Genomic DNA, 10,982 nt, shown 5'->3' with positions numbered 1-10,982 from the left:
AGGTGGTCACAGAGCACCAAGCTGACCTCCCTGTGCTATGTGGATACTTCTCACTAGAAATTTTACATTTGGTAGTGTATATATGTCCATGCCACTCTCTCACTTTGTCCCAGCTTACCCTATCCCCTCACCTTATCCTGAAGTCCATTCTCTAGTAGGTCTGTGTCTTTATTCCTGTCTTGATGCTAGTTCTTCATGACCTTTTTTTTTTTCTTAGATTCCATATATATGTGTTAGCATACGGTATATGGTTTTCTCTTTCTGACTTACTTCACTCTGTATGACAGACTCTAGGTCCATCCACCTCACTACAAATAACTCAGTTTCGTTTCTTTTTATGGCTGAGTAATATTCCATTGTATATATATGCCTCATCGTCTTTATCCATTCATCTGTTGATGGACACTTAGGCTGCTTCCATGTCCTGGCTATTATAAATAGAGCTGCAATGAACATTGTGGTACATGACTCTTTTGGAGTTATGGTTTTCTCAGGATATATGCCCAGTAGTGGGATTGCTGGGTCATATGGTAGTTCTATTTTTAGTTTTCTAAGGAACCTCCATACTGTTCTCCATAGTGGCTGTATCAATTTACATTCCCACCAAGAGTGCAAGAGTGTTGTCTTTTCTCCACATCCTCTCCAGCATTTGTTGTTGTAGATTTTTTGATGATGGCCATTCTGACTGGTGTGAGATGATATCTCATTGTACTTTTGATTTGCATTTCTCTAATGATTAATGATGCTGAGCATTCTTTCATGTGTTTGTTGGCAACCTGAATATATTCTTTGGAGAACTGTCTATTTAGGTCTTCTGCCCATTTTTGGATTGAGTTTTTTGTTTTTTTGATATTGAGCTGCAAGAGCTGCTGGTAAATTTTGGAGGTTAACCGTTAATCAGTTACTTCATTTGTAAATATTTTCTCCCATTCTGAGGGTTGTCTTTTCATCTTGTTTATGGTTTCCTTTGCTGTGCAAAAGATTTTAAGTTTCATTAGGTCCCATTTGTTTATTTTCATTTTTATTTCCATTTCTCTAGGAAGTGGGTCAAAAAGGATCTTGCTGTGATGTATGTCATAGAGAGTTCTGCCTATGTTTTCCTCTAAGAGTTTGATAGTGTCTGGCCTTACATTTAGGTCTTTAATCCCTTTTGAGTTTATTTTTGTGTATGGTGTTAGGGAGTGTTCTAATTTCATTCTTTTACATGTACCTGTCCAGTTTTCTCATCACTACTTATTGAGGAGGCTGTCTTTTCTCCACTGTATATTTTTGCCTCCTTTATCAAAGATAAGGTGACCATATGTGCGTGGGTTTATCTCTGGGCTTTCTATCCTGTTCCACTGATCTATATTTCTGTTTTTGTGCCAGTACCATACTGTCTTGATCAGTGTAGCTTTGTAATATACTATGAAGTCAGGGAGCCTGATTCCTCCAGCTCTTTTTTTCTTTCTCAAGATCGCTTTGGCTATTCGGGATCTTTTGTGTTTCCATACAGATTGTGAGATTTTTTTGTTCTAGTTCTGTGAAAAATGCCAGTGGTAGTTTGATAGGGATTGCATTGAATCTGTAGATTGCTTTGGGAAGTAGAGTCATTTTCACAATTTTGATTCTTCTAATCCAAGAACATGGTATATCTCTCCATCTATTTGTATCATCTTTAATTTCTTTCATCAGTGTCTTATAGTTTTCTGCATACAGGTCTTTTGTCTCCTTAGGTAGGTTTATTCTTAGGTATTTTATTCTTTTTGTTGTAATGGCAAATGGGAGTGTTTCCTTAATTTCACTTTCAGAGTTTTCATCGTTAGTGTATAGGAATGCAAGAGATCTCTGTGCATTAATTTTGTATCCTGCTACTTTACCAAATTCATTGATTAGCTCTAGTAGTTTTCTGGTAACATCTTTAGGATCCTCTATGTATAGTATTGTGTCATCTGCAAACAGTGACAGCTTTACTTCTTCTTTTCCGATTTGGATTCCTTTTATTTCTTTTTCTTCTCTGATGGCTGTGGCTAAAACTTCCAAACCTATGTTGAATAATAGTGGTGAGAGTGGGCAACCTTGTCTTGTTCCTGATCTTAGTGGAAATGGTTTCAGTTTTTCACCATTGAGGACAATGTTCGCTATTTGTTTGTCATATATGGCCTTTATTATGTTGAGGTAAGTTCCTTCTATGCCTACTTTCAGGAGGGTTTTTTTTATCATAAATGGGTGTTGAAGTTTGTTGAAAGCTTTCTCTGCATCTATTGAGATGGCCATATGTTTTTTCTCCTTCAATTTGATAATATGGTGTATCACACTGATTGATTTGCATATATTGAAGAATCCTTGCCTTCCTGAGATAAACCTCATTTGATCATGGTGTATGATCCTTTTAATGTGCTGTTGGATTCTGTTTGCCAGTATTTTGTTGAGGCTTTTTGCATCTATGTTCATCAGTGATACTGGCCTGTAGTTTTCCTTCTTTGTGACATCTTTGTCTGGTTTTGGTATCAGAGTGATGGTGGCCTCGTAGAATGAGTTTGAGAGTGCTCCTCCCTCTGCTATATTTTGGAAGAGTTTCAGAAGGATAGGTATTAGCACTTCTCTAAATATTTGATGGAATTCACCTGTGAAGCCATCTGATCCTGGGCTTTTGTTTGCTGGAAGATTTTTAACAACAGTTTCAATTTCCGTGCTTGTGATAGGTCTGTTCATATTTTCTATCTCTTCCTGGTTCTGCCCCAGAAGGTTTTGCATTTCTAAGAATGCATCCATTTCTTCCAGGTTGTCCATTTTATTGGCATATTGTTGCTTGTAGTAATCTCTTGTGATCCTTTGTATTTCTGCAGTGTTAGTTGCTACTTCTCCTTTATCATTTCTAATTCTATTGAGTTGAGTTTTCTCCCTTTTTTTCTTCATGAGTCTGGCTAATGGTTTATCCATTTGTTTATCTTCTCAAAAAACCAGCTTTTAGTTTTACTGATCTTTGTCACAGTTTCCTTCATTTCTTTTTCATTTATTTCTGATCTGATTTTTATGATTTCTTTCCTTCTGCTAACTTTGGGTTTTTTTGTTCTTCTTTCTCTAATTGCTATAGGTTTAAGGTTAGGTTGTTTATTTGAGATGTTTCTTGTTTCTTAAGGTAGGATTATATTGCTATAAACTTCCCTCTTGCAACTGCTTTTGCTGCATCCCATAGCTTTTTGGGTCGTTGTGTTTTCACTGCCATTTTTTTCTAGGAATTTTTTGATTTCCTCTTTGAGTTCTTCAGTGATCTCTTGGTTATTAAGTAGTGTATTGTTTAGCCTCAATGTGTTTGTATTTTTTACAGATATTTTTCCTGTAATTGATATCTTGTCTCATAGCATTGTGGTCAGAAAAGATACTTGATATGACTTTAATATCATATCATAAATGATATGATAAATTTATCATATCATAAATTTACCAAGGCTTGATTTGTGACCCAAGATATGATCTATCCTGGAGAATGTTCCATGAGCACTTGAGAAAAAAGTGTATTCTGTTGTTTTTGGATGGACTGTACCATAAACATCAATTAAGTCCATCTTGTTTAATGTATCATTTAAAGCTTGTGTTTCCTTATTTATTTTCATTTTGGATGATCTGTCCATTGGTGAAAGTGGGATGTTAAAGTCCCCTACTATGACTGTGTTACTGTTGATTTCCCCTTTTATGGCTGTTAGTATTTGCCTTATGTATTCAGGTGCTCCTATGTTGGGTGCATAAATATTTACAATTGTTATATTTTCTTCTTGGATTGATCACTTGATCTTTATGCAGTGTCCTTCTTTGTCTCTTTTAATAGTCTTTGTTTTAAAGTCTATTTTGTCTGATATCAGAATTACTACTCCAGGTTTCTTTTGGTTTCCATTTGCATGGAATATCTTTTTCCATCCCCTCACTTTCAGTCTGTATGTGTCCCTAGGTCTGAAGTGGGTGTCTTAAAGACAGGATATATACTGCTCTTGTTTTTGTATCCATCCAGCCAGTCTATGTCTTTTGGTGGGAGCATTTAATCCATTTACATTTAAGGTAATTATTGATATATGTTCCTATTACCATTTTCTTAATTGTTTTGGGTTTGTTATTGTAGGTCTTTTCCTCCTCTTGTGTTTCTTGCCTAGAGAAGTTCCTTTAGCATTTGTTGTAAAGCTGGTTTCGTGGTGCTGAATTCTCTTAGCTTTTGCTTGTCTGTCAAGGTTTTAATTTCTCTGTCGAATCTGAATGAGATCCTTGCTGGGTAGAGTAATCTTGGTTGTAGGTTTTTCCCATTCATCACTTTAAATATGCCCTGCCAGTCCCTTCTGGCTTGCAGAATTTCTGCTGCAAGATCAGCTGTTAAGCTTATGGGGATTCCCTTGTATGTTATTTGTTGTTTTTCCCTTGCTGCTTTTAATACTTTTTCTTTGTATTTAATTTTTGATAGTTTGATTAATATGTGTCTTGGTGTGTTTCTCCTTGGATTTATCCTGTATGGGACCTCTCTGCGCTTCCTGAACTTTATTAACTCTTTCCTTTCCCATATCAGGGAAGTTTTCAACTATAATCTCTTCAAATATTTTTTCAGTCCCTTTCTTTTTCTCTTCTTCTTCTGAAACCCCTATAATTTGAATGTTGGTGTGTTTAATGTTGTCCCAGAGGTCTCTGAGACTGTTCTCAATTCTTTTCATTCATTTTCCTTTATTCTGCTCTGCAGTAGTTATTTCCACTATTTTATCTTCCAAGTCACTTATCCGTTCTTCTGCCTCAGTTATTCTGCCATTGATTCCTTCTAGAGAATTTTTAATTTCATTTATTGTGTTGTTCATCATTGTTTATTTGCTCTTTAGTTCTTCTAGGCCCTTGTTAAACATTTCTTCTATCTTCTCTATTCTATTTCCAGTATTTTGGATCATCTTTACTATCATTTTTCTGAACTCTTTTTCAGGTAGACTGCCTATTTCCTCTTCATTTGTTTGGTCTGGTGGGTTTTTACTTTGCTCCTTCATCTGCTATGTGTTTTCTGTCTCTCATTTTGCTTAACTTACTGTGTTTGGGGTCTCCTTTTCACAGGCTGCAGGTTCATAGTTCCGGTTGTTTTTTGTGTCTGCCCCCAGTGGCTAAAGTTGGTTCAGTGGGTTGTGTAGGCTTCCTGGTGGAGGGAACTAGTGCCTGTGTTCTAGTGGATGAGGCTGGATCTTGTCTTTCTGGTGGGCAGGTCCATGTCTGGTGGTGTTTTTTGGGGTGTTTGTGGCCTTATTATGACTTTAGGCAGCCTATCTGCTAATGGGTGGGGATGTGTTCCTGTCTTGCTAGTTGTTTGGCATAGGATGTCCAGCACTGGAGCTTGCTGGTCGTTTAGTGGAGCTAGGTTTTGGTGTTGAGATCGAGATCTCTGGGAGATTTTCGCTGGTCGATATTATGTGGAGCTGGAAGGTCTCTGGTGGGCCAGTGTTCTGAACTTGGGTCTCCCATCTCAGAGGCACAGACATGATGCCTGGCCAGAGCACCAAGAGCTTGTCTTCCACACAGCTCAGAATAAAAGGGAGGAAAAGAAAGAAAGAAAGAAAGAAGAAGATAAAATAAAATAAAGTAAAATAAAAAATTATTATTTAAAAAATAATAAAAATTAAAAAAGAAAGAAAGAAGGAAGAGAGCAACCAAATCAAAAGACAAATCCACCAATGATAACAAGCACTAAAAACTATACTAAAAAAAAAAAGGACGGAGAGAACCCTAGGATAAATGGGAAAAGCAAAGCTATACAGAGAAAAGTCACACACAGAAACACACACATACACCCTCACAAAAAAGAAAAAGGGGGAAATATATATATATTATATATATATATTTTATATATATATATATAATATATATATATATATTTTATATATATATATAGTTGTTCCCAAAGTCCACCTCCTCAATTTGGGATGATTCGTTGTCTATTCAGGTATTCCACAGATGCAGGGTACATCAAGTTGATTGTGGAGATTTAATCCTCTGCTCCTGAGCCTGCCTGGGAGGGATTTCCCTTCCTCTTCTTTGTTCGCACAGCTCCCAGGGTTCAGCTTTGGATTTGGCCCCGCCTCTGAGTGTAGGTCGCCGGAGGGCGTCTGTTCTTCGCTCAGAGAGGACGGGGTTAAGGGAGCCGCTGATTCGGGGACTCTGGCTCACTCAGGCTGGGGGTAGGGAGGGGCACCGATGCGGGGCGAGCCTGCAGCGGCAGAGGCCAGCGTGACATTGCACCAGCCTGAGGTGCCGTGCGTTCTCCCGGGGAAGTTGTCCCTGGATCCCGGGACCCTGGCAGTGGCGGGCTGCACGGGCTCCCAGGAGGGGAGGTGTGGATGGTGACCTGTGCTCACAGCAACCCCAGTCCTCTCCCTGCGATCCAACCTGAAACCGGAGCCTCAGCTCCCAGTCCCGCCCGCCCCGGGGGTTGAGCAGACAAGCCTTTCGGGCTGGTGAGTGCCGGTTGGCACCGATCCTCTGTGCAGGAATCTCTCTGCTTTGCCCTCCGCACCCCTGTTGCTGCACTCTCCTCTGCGGCCCCGAAGCTACCCGCCTCCGCCACCCGCAGTCTCCCCCACCCAAGGGGCTTCTAGTGTGTGGAAACCTTTCCTCCTTCATAGCTCCCTCCCACTGGCGCAGGTCCCATCCTTATTCTTTTGTCTCTGTTTATTCTTTTTTCTTTTGCCCTACCCAGGTACGTGGGGACTTTCTTGCCTTTTGGGAGGTCTGAGATCTTCTGCCAGTGTTCAGTAGGTGTTCTGTAGGAGTTGTTCTACGTGTAGATGTATTTCTGGTGTAACTGTGGAGAGGAAGGTGATATCTGCGTCTTACTCTTCTGCCATCTTGAAGCTCGTTCTAAAGTTAATCTGTTAATGGTAAAATTCTATTACAATAATCATCTTTCCATTTCTTAGTTCTACCTCTTATGTGAGTGTTATTTGTGGGAACACTTTTAAATCCAGCATGAATATCCCCTTGAACCTGGTCACTATTCCTCTAATGTGCCTTGCATTTTTACTGTCCCCACATCTTGACTCATGCCTTTCCCCTTGCCCCTCCCCTCTCCCCCGACCTTATGGCAGGCACTCCTGATCTTACCCCCTCCCTCATCCATTACATCATCTCCATCCTAGGAGCCTCAGCCTCTCTGTGAAGCTTACCCAGTCCATAAATTTCTGGGTCCTCTGGACTCACAGAATTTACTATCCTTGTCTTTTTTAGCCATTGGTTCTCCTGCACTGCCTTGTGACATATTTTAATCATTATTTAGTTATATTCTTGCCAACTCTTTGTGAATTTGTCTTCATTTCCCTGATTAAATAAACTATACTCTCCTTAGGGATGGATCCTGTGCTGTGTATATTGCAATGGTTGAAGAAATACTTGCAAATGGAGAGTCAAAATGCCTAGCTGGCTTAAAGGCTTGAAGTTGGACATGCATGGATTTAAAGAACTGTGGGTGGGTTATTATCTTTATCTGTCACATGGGGCTTATAATGGCATAGTGTTGACATTATGTTAAATGTAGTAATTGCTATTCACCAACAGTTAACAGCACATAGCAAGGAATACATTCACAGCTGTATGTTTATTCAACAAATAGTAATTGAGCACTTGCTGGGTGCTTAAGACATGGCCAAAAAAAAAGAAAAGAAAAGAAAAAAACCAGATATAATCCTTGTTTTTGTGAAGTGTACCTTCTGGGTGGAAGAGGCAAAAAAGATGAGTGTTTGCTATTGTAATCTGTTGTAGGAACAAGATATTTCCTGGTCCTCTGGTCTTCTGTTATTATTCAGGTCGATGATGGCCACCTTCATTTTACATACTGTGGGGCATCCAGAGCTCTCCCAGGTACTCCTGCAGATCCCTCAGGTGACTTAAGGTCTTCTGCTCACCTCTCTCTCAATGTCTGCTCCCTTAGATTTCTGGCTGCCAGCTGAGGTCGAGACTCCTGTCTACACCGGGGTGTCCCAGGCAAGAACACAGCCTCTTCCCCTTCTTTTGCTCACTTTTACGAAGTGTTGGGGGAAGAGAGAGATGGACTAAAGCTAGTGCAGAACAAAAGCCAACCTCAAGCTGAAATATGGCAGATTAAAGAAGGCCACAGTCTTTGACATTTTCCCATGGAGAGGTGGGGCCTCTGTCCCCTCCCACTGAATCCAAGTGGGCCTGTGACTGCTTTGACCAGTAGAATACAGTGAAAGTGATGCTGTGACAGATTCCAACGCAGACCTGCAGCTTCCACTTCCTGTCTGTTGGAGCTCTTGTGCTTGGAGCCTGAGCCGCCATGCAAGACATTGGACTGCCCTGTGGGAAACGCCACATGGAGAGATGTGAAACCCATGAGACGGAGAAACTCACAGTGGCTAGAGGAGAGGTTTACTTGAGCCCAGCCTCCCAACAGGTGGGTGAAGCCGTCTTGGACCCTCCAGATCAGACCAGTTGCCAGCTGAATCCCATCCAGGGACCCCATTCAATGCCTTTTTGGAGCAGAGGAATCAATAGACCTGCAGATTGTAAACATAATGAAATGTTCATTATGTTACCCTATGGGGTTTGGGTGCTTTGTTACCCAAAAATACACCATCAGAACATCAGATAATATTCCTGTGGCCAGGTCTCACCCTCTGTGTCTAGACCCAATCCCAATTTTCTTCATCTCTGAGCCCCCAGACTCCCTGGTCTACCCTGTAAAAACAGAAAATTGAGTCTCTGTTTCAATTACTCCTGCTCCAGACTGTTTAGATACCAGGTGCCTATCTTTGTTTAAATACAAACTTCCATCAGGGGATCTCCTAAACCAATGTTGTCAACTTTGGGCCTACACTTCTAAAATATTTGAAATAATAACTTATCTCTATCGTCCCACATCAAATTCTCTAAGAGGTACCCTCTCACCTCCACTAAAACAGAACTCGAGGGATGGCTTGGGTAGGTATTTCTCCAAGCCACGCAAATAAATACACAATCTATATAACACCAATGTTCTTGCTATACAAACACAGCTTTAAGACACCCCCCCCCAGTACCACTGTCCATGCAGCTAGGTGCCTGCTCATAAGCCCCTTTTATGGAGTAATTTGGGATTGCTAATTCTCCCTCACTAAGTATAAGGTGAAGAGGACAATAAGATATTTATATGCATCCTGTACAGAGCAAATACCAGGAGTGTTGATTTTAATTCTTCAGATTACATTATTCTAGTTATTAGGCTTTGATTAATTATGTATTCCTGAAGAGCCTGTGCTGTATACTGGTCACCTGCCTAAGGAGTGCACACAGGTGTGCAAACAACTGTCTAAATGGGAGGAGCCACAGCAGGTGAAGGAAGGATGCCTTGACCCACTCCTTCTGGTCTTGATGGGCAGGTTTTTAGCTGCCCCCTTAGTCCATAAACCAATATTCAGTCTTGCACAGCTTAGAGACGTAACCCCCAGAAAAGGGTTAGAGCTTTCTACTTCCAGAGCCTGTTGGGTATACCAGGAAGGGCATTCCCTCGGCTGTTTTCCTAAATGTAAGTTGAAGGAATACACAAAAAGAGAAGGACAAGTGGGAGTGTTTGACATGTTATGAGAGTGACTACAGCTGGACCAAGCCAGGTCAAACAGTGGGGCAGAGAGGACCATAAAAGTCTCCAGGCAAGACACCACGGATATGAGTGAGACATGGCCTCAGGCCCAGGCCTGCCCGGGTCACCCTGTGTAATCTGCTCCATATTTCATCCTTGTCATGAAGGGAAGCCTTCTATTAAGTGCCTAACCATTGATTTGAAAGCTTGTGACCTCAAGGCAGCTCCCATTTAAGAAGTCCTGCCCAAGGGCCTATATAATCTTTGAAAGCTCTATGTATCTTCTTTCCTGTCTTAGTACTGGCTTAACACTTAGTATCACAATTAAATAAAAAACAGAAAAAAAAACACATCAGGGCAACTGACACAGGCCAGTAATCAAATAAATGCACTTCGTTTTGAACTAACTCAATTGCAAATAAAGTGAAACAAATAAGGGGTGAAATATATATCTTAATTTAAAATCTAAAAAAAACCCTGTTTTCTAATGTCTTATTTGGCTTCCTATGGCTACATGAAAATACTTCCCCAAAAAGCACTCCTAATGTGAAGCCAGTACACAAAAAGCACTCCTAAGTGAAGCCAGTATACTCACTTACTTACCTCCTTCATTTGGTCATTAAACAAAAGCAAAGCAAAAAGTGCTATTGTTTATAACCTTTAAATATGCAACAGGATACTGTAGCTGGTAGAAATTACCTGAGGGTATGTGCACACTTGCAGAATAAAATGGAAAGTGAGGCCATGATCTCAATAATTCAAGTGGGCTGAATAGTTCCTCCTAGAGATCAGCAATTTCTTAAATCATCACACTACTGTAGCTGTCCTGACTTCCAGGGCTTTGTAAATCCAGGATCATTGTGTGTGCAGTTGCAAGCTGCCTGGTATGCATGAGGCATTAAAAAATGCAAGGTTTGCTGTGAATATTCTCGTTCTTCTGATTTTGTAATAACCAGGGCAGGCTAAACATTCACTGTATTAAGACCATGCATGTGCCCCCAGACCTAGTTCTTTTCCTAGTGTGGCTTTATAAATGCTGGTGATAAACCAAGTCTGATTTACGTGATGCATCTTATGTGGAAAAGATCTGTGACTCTAGGTATCTGGTCAACATTGAGAAATGACAGCACAGCTAGTATAATGACTTTTGAAGATAACCATTGCTAATTTGATGATTACCAGTTGCCATTAAATAAACTATAATATTATTGTCTTATTTTCTAGGCAATTCTGATATCATTAGAAGCATGCCAGAACACCCTGGTGAAAAGTAAATCATGCAAAAATTTTCTTTAATAAAATCTGGCCAGGGCTTCCCTGGTGGCACAGTGGTTGAGAGTCCACCTGCCGACCGGGTTCATGCCCTGGTCCGGGAAGATTCCACATGCCGCGGAGCGGCTGGGCCCGTGAGCCATGGCTG

General features: G+C 40.6%; 1 non-coding gene across 1 annotated transcript; it reads left to right on the top strand.

The window, feature by feature from the left end:
* The first annotated feature begins 10,479 nt into the window (after positions 1-10,479).
* LOC132521403 (small nucleolar RNA SNORA72) lies at positions 10,480-10,610 on the top strand. Its single transcript, XR_009540853.1, has one exon. It is a non-coding gene; the product is annotated as a small nucleolar RNA SNORA72 (small nucleolar RNA).
* Positions 10,611-10,982: the final 372 nt, after the last annotated feature.

Source organism: Lagenorhynchus albirostris, chromosome 5 (assembly GCF_949774975.1).
Source record: "Lagenorhynchus albirostris chromosome 5, mLagAlb1.1, whole genome shotgun sequence".
NCBI classification, from domain to species: Eukaryota; Metazoa; Chordata; class Mammalia; order Artiodactyla; family Delphinidae; genus Lagenorhynchus; species Lagenorhynchus albirostris.
The sequence above is the reverse complement of the archived record's forward strand: the minus strand, read 5'-3'. Positions and strand labels throughout refer to the sequence as shown.